This window comes from Neophocaena asiaeorientalis, unplaced genomic scaffold (genome assembly GCF_003031525.2).
Source record: "Neophocaena asiaeorientalis asiaeorientalis breed wild unplaced genomic scaffold, Neophocaena_asiaeorientalis_V1.1 scaffold225, whole genome shotgun sequence".
NCBI lineage: Eukaryota > Metazoa > Chordata > Mammalia > Artiodactyla > Phocoenidae > Neophocaena > Neophocaena asiaeorientalis.
The window spans coordinates 5763031-5784913 of NW_020172364.1; the positions used below are offsets into that span (position 1 = coordinate 5763031).

General features: G+C 44.8%; 1 protein-coding gene across 1 annotated transcript in view; it reads left to right on the forward strand.

Annotated features, from left to right (window-relative positions):
* ST6GAL1 (ST6 beta-galactoside alpha-2,6-sialyltransferase 1) overlaps positions 1-21883 on the forward strand; it is a 135413-nt gene that overhangs the window by 24831 nt on the left and 88699 nt on the right. The window contains exon 2 of the mRNA XM_024767128.1: positions 1001-1139. The gene's annotated coding sequence lies outside the window, so the exon portion shown is untranslated. The remainder of the gene's footprint in view (positions 1-1000; positions 1140-21883) is intronic.

Sequence of the window (21883 nt, forward strand, 5' to 3'; positions counted from 1 at the left end):
TGTAATATGCAAAAAAAGTTGAAGATGACTTAATTGTCCAGCCTTTGAGCCCAGGGGCACATACTACAGCTAATCAAATGCTGCAGCAGACTACTAAATCACGCCTAGCTTTATTGGATCCTTGTAAAAAATCTGGATAACAAAATAAAACCAGGAAGGGGGGACTTCCCTGGTGGTCCAGTGGCTGAGACCCCGTGCTCCCAATGCAGGGGGCCAGGGTTTGATCCCTGGTCAGGGAACTAGATCCCCGCATGTGCAGTGAAGATCCCTGCATGCTGCAACTAAGGCCCAGCACAGGCAAATAAATAAATAAATGTTAAAAAACAAAGACCAGGAATGGTGTGTTATCTGTAGTCATCTGGGGTGAAGAGTGGGTGACTTTTTCCTTCTTTTGACAATTATATTTTCTAAAATTTTTAGATTAAACATACATTTCTTTGGCACTAAGAAAAACAACAGTTGCTTTAAAAACAAACGCTATCCAGCCAGCCAGCCCCAATAATACACAGGTTGAAATTTTAGGTTCAGTTAAAAATCTTCCTCCAATAAATTCGGAATTGAATTCACATTTGTAACATTATAAACAAAATACTACAGGTCAAAGGGAGACCAAGTTGGATGCATTTGTTAATGGACATCAGTTGTCCACAAGCCTTAGATAAACACAAGACTCAGGGCCAGAACTGTTGCTTTCTTACCCTTGCTTTTCTTACCAATAATAGCAAGTAGCACAAGGATTAAGTGATTGTAGTGGAGTTTGCTTTGCTTCATCTGCAGCTCACTCTGAAATTGCTCAGCTCCAGAAGGGGTAGGTCTGGGTGAACAGATGGCCAGGTTGAGCCCTGGGAAGGAGGCTGTAGTTCTGGAAGGGGTTCTGAAGTGGCCGGAGTGACCAGGGGTGGGAGGAGCGAGGGTGTTTACCCTGCTGCGTGTATTAACATATGTGCCTCTGATGCTTAGCTGCCAACTTGGCTTTGTTTTTTTTTTTAACTTCCTGCAGGCAGAGTAGAGTGAACTGTATAGAGATCTGCAAAGAGCAGCTTAGAGAGAAGCAGTGAAGTCCTGGACCGCAGCTGAAATGAACTGGTCCACTTGAACCTGCCCAAGCCCTGGGGCAAGGCCTCTGTCCCAGCACTGAGGTAAGAGCACTTGAATCCCAGCTTGGGGACAGAGAGGGCAGAATGCCTCCTGTTGTGGGGTGGTGAAAACCTCCTCTTCTCAGGCTCAGGAAAGAAGGGGCAGTCGTTTCTGGTTCAAACCATCGGCTTCCATCTCAGCCCAATCGGAGGCAAGGTCATTTGGTGGCTAAAGAGGTTTTGATTTTTCAGACTAGGTCTTTTGGAATCTTAACAGGATGTTGTATTTTTTCAATTGCTGGTGAAATTTGAACTCCAAAGGGAATGAATTTATCCTCCAGGTAAGACTGCACCAGATTCAGGGGAATGCTTAATGTTGGTGCAGCTGCTCTGTTCTGCAAGGGAAGTCAAACTTTCAGGAAACACACACACACTCTCTCTCTCTTTCTCTCTCTCCTATCCAAGGAAGATAGAGTGACAGAAATTACATGGGGAGGTTGTTGGAAAACATTTCATTAAGCTCACTAAAAAATGACTTTAGGGGACATCCCTGGTGGCACAGTGGTTAAGAGTCCACTGCCAATGCAGGGGACATGGGTTTGATCCCTGGTCCGGGAAGATCCCACATGCCATGGAGCAACTAAGCCCATGTGTCACAACTACTGAACCTACGCTCTAGAGCCCGCGAGCCACAACTACTGAGCCCTCATGCCACAACTACTGAAGCCTGTGTGCCTAGAGTCCGTGTTTCGCAGCAAGAGAAGCCACTGCAATGAGAAGCACGCGCGCTGCAACGAGGAGTAGCCTCAGCTTGCAGCAACTAGAGAGACCCTGCACACAACAGCGAAGACCCAACACAGCCAAAAATAAATAAATAAAATAGAGGATACAGGGCATGCAGGTCTTCAAGGGCCTGGCTCAGGTTCTTTTCCATGGCCATGGCAGGCTCCTTAACATCCAGGGTTTTGCCCAGTTCATCTTGGGACAGCTTTTGCATGTCCTGGAAGAGGGCACAGCCACTGTGCTGGTTTTGCATCTTCAAGAGATGCTGGGTGCCCTCAAGCTTCTCCACAGCGGACTCATGGAAGAAGTGACCCACACCCTCCAGAGCCACATCCCTGAGGCAATATAGAAGCCCAGAGAGAGATGGCAGAGGAGTAAGATGTGGAGATCACCTTCCTCCCCACAAATACATCAAAACTACATCAACATATGGAACAACTCCTACAGAACACCTACTGAACGCTGGCAGAAGACCTCAGACTTCCCAAAAGAGCCGTGTGGCTGACAGGGTCTTGGTACTCCAGCCTGGTGTCAGGCCCGAGCCTCTGATGTGGGAGAACCGAGTTCAGGACATTGGAACACCAGAGACATCCCGGCACCACATAATATCAATCAGCAAGAGCTCTCCCAGAGATCTCCATCTCAGTGCTAAGACCCAGCTCCACCTGATGGCCAGTAAGCCCCAGTGCTGGACATATGCCAATCAACTAGGAAGACAGGGACACAACCCCACTCATTAACAGAGAGGCTTCCCAAAATCATACTAAGTTCGCAGACACCCCAAAACACACCACTGGACACAGCCCTGCCCCCCAGAAAGACAAGATCCAGCTCCATACACCAGAACACAGGCACCAGTCCCCTCCACCAGGAAGCCTATACAACCCACTGAACCAACCTCACCCACTGGAGGCAGACACCAAAACCAATGGGAACTACAAACCTGCAACCTGTGGAAAGGAGACCCGAATCACAGTAAGTTAAACAAAATGAGAAGACAGAGAAATACACAGCAGGTGAAGGAGCAAGGTAAAAACCCACCAAACCAAACAAGTAAAGAGGAAATAGGCAGTCTACCTGAAAAAGAATTCAGAGTAATGACAGTATTTTGGAGAGTAAATCCAAAATCTTGGAAATAGACTGGAGAAAATACAGGAAATGTTTAACAAGGACCTAGAAGAACTAAAGAGCAAACAAACAATGATGAGCAACACAATAAATGAAATTAAAAATTCTCGGGATGGGATCAATAGCAGAATAACTGAGGCAGAAGAACGGATAAGTGACCTGGAAGATAAAATAGTGGAAATAACTACTTCAGAGCAGAATAAAGAAAAAACATTCTAATTATAGGGGTCCCAGAAGAAGCAGAGAAAAAGAAAGGGTCTGAGAAAATATTTGAAGAGAGTATAGTTGAAAACTTCCCTAACGTGGGAAAGGAAATAGTCAATCAAATTCAGGATGCACAGAGAGTCTCATACAGGATAAATCCAAGGAGAAACACACAAAGACACATTAATCAAACTATCAAAAATTAACTACAAAGAGAAAAATATTAAAAGCAGCAAGGGAAAAGCAACAAATAACATACAAGGGAATCCCTATAAGGTTAACAGGTGATCTTTCATCAGAAACTCTGCAGGCCAGAAGGGAGTGGCAGGACATATTTAAAGTGATGAAAGGGAGAAACCTACAACCAAGATTACTCTACCCAGCAAGGATCTCATTCAGATTTGACAGAGAAATTAAAATCTTTACAGACAAGCAAGAGCTAAGAGAATTCAGCACCACCAAGCCAGCTTTACAACAAATGCTAAAGGAACTTCTTTAGGCAGGAAACACAAGAGAAGGAAAAGACCTACAAGAACAAACCCAAAACAATTAAGAAAATGGTAATAGTAACATACATATCGACAATTACCTTAAATGTAAATGGATTAAATGCTCCAACCAAAAGACATAGACTGGCTGAACGGATACAAAAACAAGACCCATATATATGCTGTCTACAAGAGACCCACTTCAGACCTAGGGAAACATACAGACTGAAAGTGAGGGGATGGAAAAAGATATTCCATGCAAATGGAAATCAAAAGAAAGCTGGAGTAGCAATTCTCTTATCAGACAAAATAGACTTTAAAACAAAGACTATTACAAGAGACAAAGAAGGACACTACATAATGATCAAGGGATCGATCCAAGAAGGAGATATAACAATTGTAAATATTTATGCACCCAACATAGGAGCACCTCAATACATAAGGCAAATGCTAACAGCCATAAAAGGGGAAATCGACAGTAACACAATAATCGTAGGGGACATTAAAACCCCACTTTCACCAATGGACAGATCATCCAAAATGAAGATAAGTAAGGAAACAAGCTTTAAATGACACATTAAAGAAGGTGGACTTAATTGATATTTTTAGGACATTCCATCCAAAAACAACAGAATACACTTTCTTCTCAAGTGCTCTATTCTCCAGGATAGATCATATCTTGGGTCTCACATCAAGCCTTGGTAAATTTAAGAAAATTGAAATTGTATCAAGTATCTTTTCTGACCATAATGGTATGAGACTAGATATCAATTATAGGGAAAAAAATGTAAAAGATACAAACACATGTAGGCTAAACAATATGCTACTAAATAACCAAGAGATCATTAAAGAAATCAAAGAGGAAATCAAAAAATACCTAGAAACAAATGACAATGAAAACACGACGACCCAAAACCTATGGGGTGCAGCAAAAGCAGTTCTAAGAGGGAAGTTTACAGCAATACAATCCTACCTCAAGAAACAAGAAACATCTCAAAAAAACAACCTAATCTTACACCTAAAGCAATTAGACAAGAAGAACAAAAAAAACCCCGAAGTTAGCAGAAGGAAAGAAATCATAAAGATCAGATCAGAAATAAATGAAAAAGAAATGAAGGAAACAATACCTAATATCAATAAAACTAAAAGCTGGTTCTTTGAGAAGATAAACAAAATTGATAAACCATTAGCCAGTCTCATCAAGAAAAAAAGGGAGGAGACTCAGATCAATAGAATTAGAAATGAAAAAGGAGAGGTAACAACTGACACTGCAGAAATACACAGTATCATGAGAGTTTACTACAAGCAGCTCTATGCCAATAAAATGGACAACCTGGAAGAAATGGACAAATTCTTGTAAAAGCACAACCTCCTGAGACTGAACCAGGAAGAAATAGAAAATATAAACACACCAATCACAAGCACTGAAATTGAAACTGTGATTAAAGATCTTCCAGCAAACAAAAGCCCAGGACAGATGGCTTCACAGGTGAATTCTATCAAACATTTAGAGACGAGCTAACACCTATCCTTCTCAAACTCTTCCAAAATATAGCAGAGGGAGGAACACTCCCAAACTCGTTGTGCAAGGCCACCATCACCCTGATACCAAAACCAGACAAAGACATCACAAAAAAGAAAACTACAGGACAATATCACTGGTGAACATGGGTGCAAAAATCCTCAACAGAATACTAGCAAACAGAATCCAACAGCACACTAAAAGGATCATACACCATGGTCAAGTGGGATTTATCCCAGGAATGCAAGGATTCTTCAATATACACAAATCAATCAATGTGATACACCATACTAACAAACTGAAGGGTAAAAACCATATGATCATCTCAATAGATGCAGAAAAAGCTTTTGAAAAATTTCAACACCCATTTATGATGAAAACTCTCCAGAAGATAGGCATAGAGGGAACCTCCCTCAACATAATAAAGGCCATATATGACAAACCCACAGCCAACATCGTTCTCAATGGTGAAAAACTGAAACCATTTCCTCTAAGATCAGGAACAAGACAAGGTTGCCCACTCTCACTGTTATTATTCAACATAGTTTTGGTAGTTTTAGCCACAGCAATCAGAGAAGAAAAAGCAATAAAAGAAATTCAAATCGTAAAAGAGGAAGTCAAACTGTCATTATTTACAGATGACATGATACTTCACATGGAGAATCCTAAAGATGCTACCAGAAAATTACTAGAGCCAATCAATGAATTTGGCAAAGTAGCAGGATACAAAATTAATGCACAGAAATCTCTTGCATTCCTATATTCTAATGATGAAAAATCTGAAAGAGAAATTAAGGAAACACTCCCATTTACCATTGCAACAAAAAGAATAAAATATCTAGGAATAAACCTACCTAAGGAGACAAAAGACCTGTATGCAGAAAACTATAAGACACTGATGAAAGAAATTAACGACAATACAAACAAATGGAGAGATATACCATTTTCTTGAATTGGAAGAATCAACATTGTGAAAAATGACTCTACTACCCAAAGCAATCTACACATTCAGTGCAATCCCTATCAAATTACCAATGGCATTTTTCACAGAACTAGAACAAAACATTTCATAATTTGTATGGAAACACAAAAGACCCCGAATAGCCAAAGCATTCTTGAGAAAGAAAAATGGAGCTGGAGGAATCTGGCTCCCTGACTTCAGACTATACTACAAAGGTACCGTAATCAAGGCAGTATGGTACTAGCACAAAAATAGAAATATAGATCAATGGAACAGGATAGAAAGCCCACAGATAAACCCATGCACATATGGTCACGTTGTCTTTGATAAAGGAGGCAAGAATATGCAATGGAGAAAAGACAGCCTCTTCAGTAAGTGGTGCTGGGAAAACTGGACAGCTACATGTAAAAGAATAAGATTAGAACACTCCCTAACACCATATAAAAAATAAACTCAAAATGGATTAAAGACCTAAATGTAAGGCCAGACACTATAAAACTCTTAGTGGAAAACATAGGCAGAACACTCTATGATATAAATCACAGCAAGATCCTTTTTGACCCACCTCCTAGAGAAATGGAAATGAAAACAAAAATAAACAAATGGGACCTAATGAAACTTAAAAGCTTTTGCACAGCAAAGGAAACCATAAACAAGACAAAAAAACAACCCTCAGAATGAGAGAAAATATTTGTGAACGAAGCAAGTGACAAAGGATTAATCTCCAAAATATACATGGAGCTCATGCAGCTCAATATCAGAAAAACAAACAACCCAATCCAAAAATGGGCAGAAGACCTAAATAGACATTCCTCCAAAGAAGATATACAGATTGCCAACAAACACATGAAAGAATGCTCAACGTCATTAATCATTAGAGAAATGCAAATCAAAACTACAATGAGGTATCACCTCACACCAGTTAGAATGGGCATCATCCGAAAATCTACAAACAACAAATGCTGGAGAGGGTGTGGAGAAAAGGGAACCCTCTTGCACTGTTGGTGGTAATGTAAATTGATACAGCCACTATGGAGAACAGTATGGAGGTTCCTTAAAAAACTAAAAATAGAACTACCATACGACCCAGCAATCCCACTGCTGGGCACATACCCTGAGAAAACCATAATTCAGAAAGAGTCATGTACCTCAGTGTTCATTTCACACTATTTACAGTAGCCAGGACATGGAAGCAAGTGTCCATTGACAGATGAATGGATAAAGAAGATGGATACGACGGAATATTACTCAGCTGTAAAAGAAACGAAATTGAGTTATTTGTAGTGAGGTGGATGGACCTAGAGTCTCATACAGATTGAAGTAAGTCAGAAAAACAAATACCGTATGCTAACATATATATATATGGAATCTAAAAAAAAAAAAAAAAAATGGTTCTGAAGAACCTAGGGGCAGGACAGGCATAACGACCCAGATGTAGAGAATGGACTTGAGGCCACAGGGAGGGGAAGGGTAAGCTGGGACGAAGTGAGACACTAGCATGGATATATATACACTACCAAATGTAAAATAGATAGCTAGTGGGAAGCAGCACAGGGAAATCAGCTGGGTGCTTTGTGACCACCTAGAGGGGTGGGACAGGGAGGGTGGGAGGGAGTGGCCAAAGGGAGTAGATATGGGGATATATGTATACGTATAGCTGATTCACTTTGTTATACGGCAGCAACTAACACAACAACATAAAGCAATTATACTCCAATAAAGATGTTTAAAAAATAAATTGTTGGTGAGCTGAAATTGGCTATAGTGGGAAAATTGATACCACAGAAATTAGCCTTTGCTGCAAACCAGGGCTTTTTTGTTTTGGAGATTCAGATTACCAGCACACCTCTGGTTCCAGTGCTTGCTCTACCCCGGACATGCTGGGAGGCATGGGGCAAGTCCCTTCACCTGTGCATCCCTTGATTTCTCTTCTATGAACAGTAGGTGCTCAATAAACATTAGTTGAATAGATGAATAAGACTGAGTTTCTGTTCTTATTATTCCATAAGTTAAGGTCCCATAATACAGTGAAAATGAAGCGTTTTTCATATTGTGAATTTCCCTGCCTGTGGAGGGAGGGGGTTTAATTGATTGGTAAGCCTTTTGTGTATTGATGAAGTGAAGTTGGCTGGCACTTCCCTTTTTGGCTCTCGCCTCTTGGGAAATCTGTGAATTACTGACACCCTTTCATAAGGGCAGATGAAAACTCTCCATTTACTGACCGACATCTGGGGCAAATTTCCTTCCTGGAAAAATCAAGAAGTCAAGGGTAGCGTGAAAAGGAAGCCCTGGCCCTGCTGGCTATGAGAGCCAGGGCTGAAATCAGAGCTTTGGACTCACAAGCTTTGATGGTGGGGTGGGGGTGGAGGAGGAGGGGCGGATTTAGCGGAGCAGGGGCACTTCCTGCCAAATGTGAATTTTAAACAAAAGCCTCTTTCTTCAAGGCCCTGCCGTCAGCAGATTAGCGCTAATTAAATTAGCATAATGGAGCCCCCGCCTGTGCCCTCTCCCTCTGCTTTCTGAACCTTCTGGCTCCTTTTCCCAACCTCCTTTAAGTATCTTGAAAGAGGGGATGGGGAGAAGGCAGGGCATCAGTTAAGCGCCAGTGTACTGTGTAGAAGTGTAGTTTGTAAAATTACAGAAGTGGAAAGGACTGTAGGGGCCACCTGGTGCCGCACTTTCATTTTAAGAAGGCAGTTCACACAGCCATGGTTATCGGGGCCTGAGGTGAAGGTGTGTGCTCCAGGGGAGGGAGGGACATGGGCTGGTGAGACGGGCACTGCTCCTGAGGCCACTTGCTCACTGAACCTTTGCGTGTCCCTGGCACGGGGACATGTGGGTGTTCTCCAGGTGCCAGCCCTGTGTCCCCCTCCTCAGCCCCTCCCCTGTGTCTGCCGCCCCAGCCCCAGTGCACTTCGTGACGTGCCCCTCCAGTGCACTTGGAGTTAAGTCTTCTTCCTCATCAGAGGCTTGGCTTTCTAGGTCAGTGAAACCAGTTGAGAAGATGTTATCTGAGGATCTTTAAAGTATATATACACAAGGAAGGGTAGAGAAGGGTGTTGATTGATCTCACGGTGGTTCCAGGATCTGTGCTTGCGATCTGGTCTCTAATTCTGCAATGACCTAACAAGGTGGGTATTTCTATCCCCATGTGGCAGATGTAGAAACTGCGTCTCAGAGGTAAAAGAGACTTACTTGCCCAAGATTCCACAATTCAAAAGTAACAGAGATGTAAACTAGGCCTGTCTGTGCCCTCTGCAGCTTCTCAAAGTTCCTGAGTGTTCTTTATAGTAAGTACTTGCCCCCCCCAGTACTCGTTCCCCCAGGCTCCTTTCCCTCATCTCTGAGGCTATGGGAACAGCGGCAGCTCAAAGTGCTCGGAGCTTTATGAAAAGCTCCACTGTTCCTTTCAAACCCCAATGGCTGTTCCCTGTGCAGTAACATAGCATCAGAGTGAGGGAGCATCCATAGAGTGCTGAAGTGTAGTCCCCTCATTCATGGGATGCCCCAGGCAGTGAGGAGGATTCTGCTGGCCCCAGGCCTCTCAGACAGTGAGAAGTGGGGGGGCGGGGCGGGGCTTCTCGGCCTCTGTACTCTCAGTGCTCTTTGCAGGGGAATGTACCGAGTTAGGTCTGTTTGGTTTTCCTCCATGTTTAAACAAGAGATTATTCCTCTGGTAAGAGGGATTTAATTCAGTTTTATAGATATTTACTGAAAGCCTGCTGTGTACCCAGCCAAATATCCTGGCCTGTTTGGGCAAGAGATTCTGGCCCAGCCTTGGGCACATTGATGTGACAAGGGACAGGGGAAGAGCTACCTACATCAAGACTGTACATGACATACCTTAGCTGGTAACCACTCAGCTCCAATCTTTCCTGCAAGAATTCGAAAGGGAGAAATTATGTCTCAAATTGCTCTGTGTGTCCCAGGGTTCCCAGAACCCTGAAAACTGGGAACGAGGCAGCAAAGGGTGGGTCAGGGCCTATGGAAGGTCCTTGCAGAGGGGTCGGGGCGAGGGGAGGAGGTGGAGTGGCTGAGGGAGCGATTTGGATGGGTGCTAAGTGGGCTGGGTATGTTTGTGTGTGGAGCTGGGGTCTATGGGGGAGCTGAGGGTACAGTTTTGTAGATAATCTAGAATCCTTTTCGTCTGTAGCACACGATCAGCTTCAGAAGGAGGAAAAGCTCACTTCAGCAGGGCCCTCAGAATATGAATTAGGGCTGAAAGAGTTCCTTGGAGAGCTAGTTGGTTGGCCTTCACGTCTTATATCTGAGGGAGGGGGGCCCAGAAAGGGAAAGGGCCTTGTCTGTGACACAAGTGGAGCTGGAGTCTGTTCTGAATGTCTGGTCAGGGTCTGTCACACCAAACCACTCTGGCTGTAGAGGGAAGAATGTTCTGGGGAGGAGGTACAGCCCACTCTCTGCCTTAGCCTGTCTGGCCCAGTACTTGTGATGGGCTGGGCTTGACTGTTAGAGGAATTTGTGGCAATGGCAACCCAGCAGGGAGAGGGTGTCATCTCAGTGATGCCGGAGATCCCCTGGCATCCCAGTGATTCTTTCAGATTCCTCTTCGAGGCCTTGCTTAGGACAGGGGTCTTCACGCTGGAAAGTCACTATTGTGGGAAGCCATCACAATGCAGAGAAGAGTGCCCCAGCTTCGAAGACGTTTGATCTGGGTGTGAGCCTGGCTTGACCGTAGCTGCATGACTACCTCGCCTTTCTGACTCAGTTTCCTCATATGTAAAATGGGCTGAATAATACCTACTTTGAGTGAAGATTAAAAATTATTTTTATAATGTTCTTCCCACAAAGTAGATGCTTATTAAATGATACCCATTTTTTTTCCATGCAGCTCTATTAAGGTATAATTGAGGGACAAAAACCTGCATATATTTAAATTGTACAATTTGGTGAGTTTCGACATATGTATACACTTATGAAGTTCTCCGCACAAGTCAGGTTAATGAGCATAACCATCAACCCCCCAAGTTTCTTCCTTCACCTAATCCCTCCCTTCTGCCCCTCTCCATGTCCTGCCTCCCATCCGTAGGCAACCACTAATCTGCTTTATTGCTATAGATTGGTTTGCATTTTCTAGAACTTTACATAAATAGCACAATACAGCATATGCTTTTCTTACACTCAGCATAATTATTTTGATATTCATCCATGTTTGTGTATCAGTAGTTCATTCCTTTATTGCTGAATAGTGTCTCACCATATGGAAATACCAAGATTTGTTTATCCATTCATCTGTTGACAGAGTTTTGGGGTTATTCCCAATTTTTGGCTGTTAAAATAAAGCCTATATATATATATATATTTGCAGCAACGTGGATGGACCTAGAGATGATCATACTAAGTGAAATAAGTCAGGCAGAGAAAGACAAATATCATTTGATATCACTTACATGTAGAATCCAAAAAAATGATACAAATGAACTTATTTACAAAACAGAAATAGACTCACAGGCATAGAAAATAAACTTATGGTTACCAAAGAGGAAAGTGCGTGGGGAGGGATAAATTAGGAGTTTGGGATTAGCAGATACAAACTACTACATATAAAATAGATAAACAACAAGGACCTGCTGTATGGCACAGGGAACTATATATATTTAATATCTTGTAATAACCTATAATGGAAACGAATCTGAAAAACAATATACATATATATATACATATACATATAACTGAATCACTGCTGTACACCTGAAGCTAACACAACATTGTAAATCAACTATACTTCAATAAAAAGGTGTTCAGTTTGAAAAAAAGCCACTATAAGCATTTGTGAAAAATCTTTTGTGGGGGCATATGCATTCTTTTTGGGTGAATACCTAGGAGTAGAATGGCTGGGTCATATGGTAGGTGTATGTTTAGCTTCTTAAGAAGCTGCCAAGCTTTTTTCTACAGCAGTTGTACTAGTTTATACTTCCACCAGCCGCGTATGAGTGTTTCAGGTGCTCCACTTCCTTGTCAACACTTGGTGTGGTCAGTCTTTTTAATTTTAGCTATTCTAATAGGTGGGTAGTGATAGCTCATGGTTTTATTTGCATCTCTCTGAAGATTAATGATGTTGAGCATCTTGTCATGTGCTTATTTGGCATCTGCATATCTCCTTTGACGAAATGTCTGTTCAGATCTTTTGTTCATTTAAAAAATTGGATTGTCTTCTTATGATTGGATTGTAAGAGTTCTTTATATATTCTACAGACAAGTTTTTTTATTTGCAATATATTGCAAATATATTTTCCAGTTCTGTGGCTTCCACATGGTGGGAGACAGTAACACATAAACTAAGAATTACAATTCAGATGACTAGTGCTGTGCTCAGGAAGTACAAAGGAGGATCAGTAATCTTAGCATGGGAAGTCAGGGAAGCTTCCAGGATGCAAAGGTATGTGACTTGGGTCTTAAAGGAAATTATAAGTTAGCTAGGCAGGGGAAGGGCAGTCTAGGTAAAAGTTTGTATGTGCAGAGGCACGGAGATACAGAATGTCATGGTGCATACCAAATTGTAAGTCATTTGATTGGAGCCCTGGGATTTTTGGAGTAGAAGGATGTGGGCTGGAATCCCAGATGCCCTCTTACTGGCTGTGCACCTCATTTATTTATTTATTTTTAACTTTTAATTTGGAAACAATTATAGATTCAGGGGGAGTTGCGAAGATAGTACAGAGAGGTCTGGTATATCCTTCATTTAGTTTCTTCCACTGGTTTCATCTTATACAATTATAGTACAATATCAAAACTAGGAATCTGAGGTTAGTACAACTGTGTGTGGAGCTGTGTCATTCTCTCATATGTTTAGATTAGTGGAGCCACCACGGTAATCAAGGTATGGAACTATTCTTCCACACAAAGGTCTCTCTCATGCTACCCATTCATCATCACACTGGCCCAGCCCTTTCTCCCTTTTCCCATCCCTATAATTTTGTCATTTTGAGAGTGTTCTGTAAATAGAGTCATATGATATGCAACCTTCCGAGACTGGCTTGTTTTCACTCATCATAATGCACTTCAGGTCCATCCGGGTTGTTGAGTGTACCAATAATTTGCTCTTTTTTTACTGATGAGTGGTATTCCATTGTATGGATGTATCACAGTTTCACTATTGACCTAATGAAGAACACTTTAGTTGTTTCTAGTTTTTGACTATAACAAATAAAGCTGCTATGAACAATTGTGTACAGGTTTTTATGTGACCATAAACTTAATTTTTTAATTGATTTTTAAAAATAAATTTATTTATTTTTGGCTGCGTTGGGTCTTTGTTGCTGCGCGCAGGCCCTCTCCAGCTGCAGCAAGCAGGGGCCACTCCTTGCGGCAGCGTGCGGGCCTCTCACTGCAGTGGACTCTCTTGTTGTGGAGCGCGGGCTCTAGGCGCGCGGACCTCAGCAGCTGTGGCTCACGGGCTCGAGCACAGGCCCAGAGGTTGCGGCACACGGGGTCCAGCTGCTCCGCGGCATGTGGGATCCTCCCAGACCAGGGCTCAAACCCGTGTCCCCTGCATTGGCTGGCGGAGTCCCAATTACTGTGCCACCAAGGAAGCCCATATAAATTTAATTTTTCCAAAAAAACAGAAGCCCAAACATTTTTTCTGTATTTTTCCAGGATAAATGCTCAGGAGTGCAATGGCTGAGTTGTATGGCAAGTGTATTTTTAATTTTTAAAGAAACTACCAAATTGTTTTCTACAGTGACTGTATGGTTTTCTGTTCCCACCAGCAGTGTAGGAAAGATCCACTTTTTCCATGTCCTCATCAGCATTTGGGGTGTCCTATTTTAATTTTAGCCATTCTAATAGGTGTGCAGTGGTAGCTCATTGGGGTCTTCATTTCCACTTCTCTAGTGGCTATAGTTGTGTGACTCTTAGCCTTTCTGCTCTCAGGTCAGGTTGGCTGTATGAATCTAGACCCCAGCCTGTACCTTTTAAGTGTGAGAAGCAAAAGGACCTAGTGCTGATAGCCCCCTCCCACCATTTCTGGAGCTGCCCTGGAAGTCTGGCTTCCCTTGTTTTCTGATCCAGTTAGCCGGCTACAGGATCTTTCTTCATTGTCCTGGGTGGCTCCAGGAAAGTGATATTTTATAGAGCTGAGTATTTCTCCAGGGGAGGTTTTTTTGTTTGTTTGTTTCCCATAGAGGAGCAAACAACCTGTAAGTGTTGACTTTTTACCGGGCTGTGGGTTAAGCTCTCCTCCACCCTGTCCCTCCCTGGTCCCCGTGTGCCAGCATCTGTACTTACTGGCAGCTGAGCTGGAGAAACCTCTGGAGCTGAGCCAGGATGACTTTTCTCAGTGTTTGGAGGTCTGAGGTGCCAAGGGAAGCTGCCATGCCCTCAGGCCCTCCCTGTGCTCACAATCTTCTCTTCTTTTCACTTACAGATCGAGAGGCAGCTTTAATGTGCTGGGGAAAATAATAATGGTAGCTGAGAATTATATAGCACTTATGATGTACCAGGTACTAAGTGCTTTATGTATATTTACTCATTTAATTCCCACAACAACCTGACAGATCTGGGTTCCAGGTGCAAAGCCTCAGTTTCCTCACCTGTAAACAGGGCAGTAACAATCCCTAGTGGATAGATTGGGAGGGCTAAGTAGGGGTGGTGTAGTGAGTTACCCCCCTAGAGAACGCTGGTTCCCTCTCCTCTACAGGGGCCCTTAACAATCGTGAACACCCAGCTGTACTGCCGTGCTGCACTGAAAGAAAGTGGGTGTATCCCTTGCTCCACTTCAGTCAAAGATGAGTGTCCATTCACTCATTCAGCATCCAATGAACTTTAAGAACGAGCACCTACTGTGTGCTCGCTTCTGTACTAGGCACTGTGAGCCCCAGAGCTACAGTCCTTGACCTCATGCAGCACGTGGTCTACAGAGAGAGACAAATATGAATTTAATAATAACACAACTGAGTGTAAGCTCATGAACTGTGGGATTTCTGTAAAGGCAATTCTCTGGTGCTGTGTGAGTGAACCAGTCTGAGATCGGAGGATGCGTCCTCGGGGAAGTGATTCTGGCTTGGAGTCTGATTCCTTAGCCTTGATCTACTGCAGAGGCCCATGTGGAATGTTCTATAGGATCAGCTCACTTTAAGCTGCGTCCTGACTATAGACTGACCTGATGCCTGGCCATCCCAGTGCTCTCCCCCCCTCCCCCATAACAACCCAGACTATTCCGTGAGGTTACCCATCACCAACCATTCACAGCTGCTGCTGACCCCATGGGGACCGAGACTAAGCTCAGGGCCACACGTTACAGGGCTGGGTCATCCTTTTCTGTTGTTTCTTTGTTTTTGAATGTGCTCATGACTCAGTCAACTTATTACACAGTGAGCCACCGTGGTGGAGTTATTCATCAAACAGACTTTTTAAAAACCATCTTTATTGAGATATAATTTATATTCCATGAAATTAACTTGCTTTAAGTGTAAATGCAGTGATTTTTCGTAAATTTACTGGGTTGTGCAACAATTACCAAAATCCAGTTTTAGAACATTTCCATCATTGGTTGGGTCATCTTCAGATGGAAAAGGCAAGGGATTATTTTTCACAGCAATAGCTCCGTAACTCCTTTTTATGGAATTAGTTCTGTGCTCCCAGCAGGAGGATCTCATTAATTAATTCAATTAGTATTTACTGAGAGCCTGCTGGAGCCCACAGCTGGGCTAGGTGCAAAAGGCAATAAAGAGAGAAACAAGTGGAGATGGCACCTTCCCTGTGGCTGACAAGCTTCCTATTGAAGATACATTGTTAAATGTAACCTACCTGCAGCTTACAGTTTACTTGTGGCCGCTGCAGGCCAGGTAATTATTTTCTACCTTGTGGCTCGTAATTGATGAGGCAAGGGCCTTGCTTTTGCAATACCTGCTATTGTACTGAAATTATTGGCCAAGCAGAAGGAGAGAAGTGTACTCTCCAACATCTGCAAACTGCTGTAGGCTTTGGCAAGACTGGATGCAGGATCTGGGAAGAGAGGGGATTGGGTGTGCTGTTTGCAGTGCGAAGATTCGACAGGTGGACTTGGGGTGAGCGGTGAGGTGTACTGAAGGAGGAAAAGAGTGCGGGGAAAGTCAGGGAGTTGCGGCTCACCAGGTGGCCTACAGCTTAGGGGTGCCTCTGCATGCAGTGGGGTGTTGCTTGGAGTTGTGGCGGTAAGGCGGGAGTGCAAGCTTGGATGCTAGACTGAAGAATTTGGACTTGGTGGAGCAAACAGGGAAGATGCTATTTTAAGTCTTGGAGGAGGGCTGTGACTATTCAGAGCTGGGCTTGGGAGAGTAATCTCGCGTGAGCTGAGAGATGGGAAGTGGGCATGGGTTAGGAGGCTATCGAGAGCGTCTTAACGTTAGGTGACGTGGACCTGATGCGAGCAGGGGAAGGGCGGCGAGGAAAAAAGAAGTGCGTGGGAGAGAAGATCCTGCCAGGTAGGGGAGAAAATCTCTCTGTCCCAACCCCTTCTCCCAGGTTCCATACCTGCCTTACCCAGCTGCCTTTTGCACTTCAACCAACCGCTCAGGTTCAGCCTGTCCAAAGCCCCCTCCACGTCATGCTTTCCCCTTGCCTGGCGTACTTTTCTCTCCCTGTCCCATTCCTCTTGCCCAGGAGGAAGGAAAGGAGCCAGAAAGAAGCGGAACACTGTCCCTTTGGAAGGCAGCGCCATAGAAGGTAGCGGCGAGAGATTTCCAGGGAGGTAGGTGCCAGGGAAGGAGGTGAGTGAGTACGGGCGCTGAAGACAGGCCGGGGACTCAGGTACTCGTGTGAGGCGAGTGGGGTGCCTTGGGTGCAAAATTTAAGGAGGCACTGGGTGCCAACCCGGCTTGCACAACCCTGAGAGTGAGGGTCCTGGACTAGATTCCTGGAGAGAACCGGTAGTTGGGAGGACGCCGGTGACTTTGGAGAAAGCATTAGCTTTCAAAAAGTTAAGGACCTGGCTTCCCTGGTGGCGCAGTGGTTGAGGGTCCGCCTGCCGACGCGGGGGGCACAGGTTCGTGCCCCGGTCTGGGAGGATCCCGCGTGCCGCGGAGCGGCCGGGCCCGTGGGCCACGGCCGCTGGGCCTGTGCGTCTGGAGCCTGTGCTCCGCAACGCGGGGGGTGGGGGGGCGCGGCAGTGGGAGGCCCGCGTATCGCAAAAAAAAAAAAAACCGAAAAGTTAAGGACCAGGTGTGGAACGGTTTCTTCAGAAGAACACCTTCCATAAGAAGCTTCCTGAAGCTGTCTGGGGGCCTGCCTGTCTGCTTTCTCTCCACCCCAAGACAGCCCCTCAGTGTCTCCACGGACTCTCTAGGCTTCCTGGAGCACAATGTGAAGACCACTGATTAAGCCTAGCCCCCCATCTTACCAGAGATTTCTGAGACCCAGAGAAGTACATGACTTTGTCCAAGGTTACACAGGGAGGGGTGACCTTAGGGGTCTTCTTTACTTCGATTTATCACCTTCAGTTGCTTTACCTTCTCTTTTCATTGTTCCTCCCAATCTCCTCCTCCCTCTTCCAACTGTGAGAATTGGCAACAGTTGATATTCAAGGACTCATCTATATTGGAGGACTGAGGGCTAATTCTCAGAAGTCTGTTTCTAGAGTGCCTGCTGCCTACCAAGCATTCTTGTAGGGGCTTTTCCCTTCGTTATTTTATTCATATGAGAACTTTCAAAGTACTTGCCATCGTCCCATTTTCCTGATGAGAAGACTGAGGCTCAGAGAGGACAAGGGTTGGCTTAGATTTGCGTGGTTACTAACTGGTGCTGCCGGACCCAGAGCCCGTGTTCTTCCTCCACCACGTATCTCTTTAGTTATTCATACAACTGAGTGCCTTGAGGCCAGGCACTAGTTTGGTGCTGATATGGTACAAAGGAGACAAAAATCCTGCTGAAACTTACTCTACTTGTCCCCCTGCTTGTGCAGGGGATTGACCTGTGCTTCTTAAGGTCCCCTGCCTTGGGGCCTCCGGGCTGCCTGTAGTGGCTGCTGCGTGTGGGGCTGTTGCTGAGATACTGTCTGCGGCCGAATTCATTCCTCAGCCTTGTCTCACGGACTCCTTTCTCTGTGCCTCTGGGTCACTGAAACATTCCACTGAAATCACCCATAGGTGACATAGGCAGTTTATTCTCCAAGGAACACGGTTTCCCCTACATTTCTTAGCTTTTATCACCAGCCATTTCCTTTGGCCACCACCCGTGTAAAGAGCTCTGACTCAATCCCATGACTTAGCCCTGATAAGGCAAGTTATTTTGGCCTCCTCTGCCCTCAGCCCCTGTGAGAATTTGGACTCAATGTTTTCACTTCTCACTTTAGACTGTTTGTCAGAGTTTGTGGAAAAAGCCATGTATTATTAATGCCTTGGCCGGGAATGGCTGTGCCCTGCCAGGTTGTCATGTGAGCCCTCTGAAAAGCCCTAGGCTGCAAGGCCCCAAGCTCTCCTGGGCCCAGGGGCTCTGGTGGGAAATGTGATCCTATCTTACAGAAACTGCAAACAGCCACCGAGGGCAAAGAAAAACTTGGAAGGGATGGATCGGGGTCTCACCCAGGAATTCGTAACTGCTTAGAGAGTGTCTCATGGGGCTGATTCCGTTCTGCTTCAGTGGGACCCGCGGTTTTTTGAAGGTCTTTTAGTCTGATGTCCTCCTCCCCCATAAGACAAAAAATGAGCTGATTTAAAATCAGCTAAGTAATATTAAATATTAAAATCAGTTAAGTAATATTTAGAGATCCATCTTACAGTGGGTGATATGCTGGCCACTTGAAATCAGTGATGTAGTTTTAATCCTCAGAACAAGTCTTTGAGGTAGCGCTTGTTATCTCCATGTAATGGATGAGAAAACCACCTCTGAGATGTCAAATGAATTACACAAGGTCATGCAGGTGGTAAGGAGTAGAGATGGGATTCGAACCCTGGTCCATTTGGGCCAAAGAGCTCATGTTCCTTTCAGGACATCGTGGGCCAGCAGACATAAAATATTTCCCTGACCTCCTCTGGTTTATCCCTCTAGTTGGTCCCAGCTCCTCTGTCTCTCATCTTTGTGGCTTCCCATCGCTCTGTAAAGATCTTCTGGAGCTTGTATTCCAGTGGAGACCTGACTATAGAGTTTAGTATTAGTTGGGTGAGAGTTTGGTGGGGTAGATGGTGAGGCTGCAGGCCAGCCCAGGGCTGAGGAGAAATGGTCTCTGGCACCTTCTCCTCTGTCAACTGAAATGGCTCCTCTTCATGCCCCATCAAAACTCCTTTTTAGTGCTTAGGAGCTCAACTTGGAGTTTAGAGAAAATAATCTAACATTATCACTTGCTTGCTTAGAAAACCTCCATCAGTCCTAGTTTTCTTCCAGGATAAACTGGGACTAGATACACATGTCTGGAGCAGATAATCCTGTTGAACCCCATTTCCCATCCCTGAAGCTCTCATACCCTCACCCTTCACAGCTTCTCTCCATTCTTTAAGTACAAGAGGCCCACATTCATGACTGAGCCTTTGCACTGTGGGTTTTTTTTTTCTTTTGGGCATACCTCTTTCTGCCTGGTAAGCTCTTATTCATCCTTCAAAACCCAGGATGAACTTTACCTTTTCTGACTTCCTCTAGCAGAGTTGGTACCACCCCAGCTCTTAGTTCCTAATGCCTTACTTGATCTTTCCACCTGTCAGTTTATGGGTCTTCCCCTTTCTCTAAGGCCTCAGGAGTAGGAACTGGACCCTATTTATTTCTATATCACCTGTACTTGGGGCATATTTGTATGGACAAATGAATAAGGGCTCGTTAATTAAACTATTTAAGTATGAGTCGCAGGTGGCCCCACTTTAACTGAAATGCAAGGTCACGGGACTTTAGAGAAAGAGAAGTGATAGGCTAAGGCTGTGGTGCTATTAACTGATTGACAGGTGGGCCAGGCAGTGTGCTGCGAGCATTCCTGCAAATGGACCCCATTGCAGAGAGAGAGGGTCCCAGAGGAATGAAGCAATAACGCAAAGCCTGGCAGTTGAGGAGCGAAGCACGGCCTGCCCCGCTCCCCAGACCAGCCTCTTCAACTCTGTTCCCAGCCTGCCTCCCAGGAGAGCTGGGTACAGACCTGGAGAAAAAGTGGGCATTCTGAATGGTCCCAAAAGGAAGGGGAGGTGGGTGGCGTGTAGCGGGGGAGCAGAAGCAGAGGCAGGAGGAAGTCCAGGGCAACCTTTCTTTCCTTACTGTGGCGATGGGGGTGTCTTGCTGGCCAGAGCTCCTGCCTGATGTTAGCTCCTGAGGATGCAATTGAGCTGGGTCCGAGAGTGAATTTGGAGCCGGGACCTGGTCATTCTGTGCCACTGGGCCTCTTGCCCATTTAACTCCTCCTTCCCCTGCTGCTGGGTGTAGGCACTTAGACTTTAGAGATGGTCAGATGTGAGTTTAAATCCTTGTCTCACCCATTGTAACTGCAAATTTTGTAGCGCTCAGCAAAAGTCACAGGGTTGCTATGGAGTCAGTAGGATCAGTGATGATGACAGTATTGACAGGGTTTGTGTTAAGTGGTTTATGGCATTTCATTTATTCCTCTGAATACCCTAAAGGTACATGCTGTTATCATTCTGAAGTCACAGGTAGAGGACCGAAGTGCAGAGAGGTTAAATAACTTGCCCAAGGTCACATAGTGAGTAAATGATGGAATCAGGCAGTGGACCCAGGTTTGCCTCACCTGATCCACTAGGCTGCCAGTCTCCAATTTGCTTCATCTTAGTCACCTGGGGCTCTCTGATTCCGCCTGGGTGGGGCCTGGGGAGCAGTGGATATAATAGGTACCCAGGATGATATTAAGATCTGGCAAGTTCAGGAAACACTCTATGGTACTTTCCTGCCTGTAAGGTGTGACACCGCTGGCCCACAATAAATATTAGCTGTGAGTATTATGACATGAATTGATTGAAAAAATATCATGCAAAGACTTTCATCTTTTAAAAATTCATTAGTCCTAGAACTAGATTTCAGAGGTAGAAGTCAAGGGAAGTAGATTCTGGATCAGTGAATCTACATTCTAAAACTATAAACTCAGAACCATTGGCAGATGGAATGAGCTGCCTTCGAAGATCCCTGTTGCCCCTCCTGTTCAAGCAATCTGTGACAGCACACAGCGGGTGTGCTTTAAGGACCTGGGGCCAGGTGTGTGTCTGCCCTCTGCACGCGTGCGCTGCGGAGGACTTGGGTGTGTGAAGGTTCCAGCGGAGGTTGAGTTTAGGAGCTGTGCAAAGTCAGAAATGATCCCAACTCTGGGAGGGAAAGCAGAGGCCACAGCATGTATATATTTTGGGGCCATAGCTTCCTGTGTTGTGTCCTGGGCAACCTGCACTGGTCTCCTCCATAGCTTCTGAGCCTCTAGACCCGCAGTCCTGCCGTCAGGGCACTGGGCACTTCATGTTTCTCAGGGACTGCTGGCGGGCAGATGTCTTTCTATCTCTTCCCAGTATTCCCAGGTCTTCTTGTCTTGGTTTTTTTTTTTTTTTTTAAATTCTGACTTCCTTGCAGTTAGAAAGTCAGAATTTTTTTTAAAAAAATTAATTAATTTATTTATTTTGGGCTGTGTTGGGTCTTCGTTTCTGTGCGAGGGCTTTCTCTAGTTGTGGCAAGCGGGGACCACTCTTCATCGCGGTGCGCGGGCCTCTCACTGTTGTGGCCTCTCCCGTTGCGGAGCACAGGCTCCGAACGCGCAGGCTCAGCGGCCATGGCTCACGGGCCTAGCCGCTCCACGGCATGTGGGATCTTCCCGGACCGG